The sequence below is a fragment of the Pundamilia nyererei genome, unplaced genomic scaffold (assembly GCF_000239375.1).
Source record: "Pundamilia nyererei isolate P.nyererei 1_Seehausen unplaced genomic scaffold, PunNye1.0 scaffold01056, whole genome shotgun sequence".
Taxonomy (NCBI): Eukaryota; Metazoa; Chordata; class Actinopteri; order Cichliformes; family Cichlidae; genus Pundamilia; species Pundamilia nyererei.
Window position 1 is genome coordinate 14,566 of NW_005188457.1, and position 835 is coordinate 15,400.

The 835-nt window shown below is 37.2% G+C and overlaps 1 pseudogene; it reads left to right on the plus strand.

Annotated features, from left to right (window-relative positions):
- Window positions 1-298: 298 nt before the first annotated feature.
- Window positions 299-835, plus strand: part of LOC102198052 (class I histocompatibility antigen, F10 alpha chain-like) — a 5,536-nt pseudogene continuing 4,999 nt past the window's right edge.

The window sequence follows — 835 nt, forward strand, 5'->3', positions numbered from 1 at the left end:
TACAGCTAAACATGATCCAAAACTTTTAACTTTAAGAGCTTATTGCTTAAATCCAGCTCCACAGACGGTTACATCTGTGTCAGTTTTTAAGAACTCCGTGATGAAAATTAGCCTTTATATGTGCAGTTTTATATCCACTTTAACAACAAAAGAATATGTGTGTTGTCTGAAATGTTTCTCAGAGTGTTTGAATGCATCTTGTTGCATTTTTACCAGCTGAATGGTAATTATTAGTCAGAAATATTTAAGTACAAATTTAACTTGAAGGCAACTTGCTTTTGTTTGTTTGTTTCAGAGCGACACACTATGACATACATTGAGACTGCAGCCACTGGTTGGAATGAATCTCCTGAGTTAACTGAAGTCATATTTGTAAATGGTCAGGAGTTTGTGCATTATAAGAGCAGCTTGAAGAAGATGGTACCCAAGACTGAGTGGATTGAGAAAACTGTAGATCCTGAATATTGGGAAAGAGAGAGACAGAGAAACATACACAATGAGCAAGCGATCAAAGCACACGTCGTCTGGCTAATGGAGCGTTTGAATCAGACTAGCGGTGAGTAAAAAACACTGAAACCTAAAGATCCTCCTGAGAAAAAAGAACTTTTTTGGTGATTTCCTTTCCCTTTTGGAGCTAAATGAGGCCACTTAAACACATGAGATATCAATGGAAAGCACATGATGTCCTCTATTAAGAGCATCAGGACTTAGTGGGGCAGCTCAAATAAGTAAAACAAATATAGATCAAAAACAAATGTCCATTGGAGAGGACATAAATGGACAGGCTGATTCTCAGGAAGATATAATGTTATGTAGTGCTGATGTGTGTGTGTGT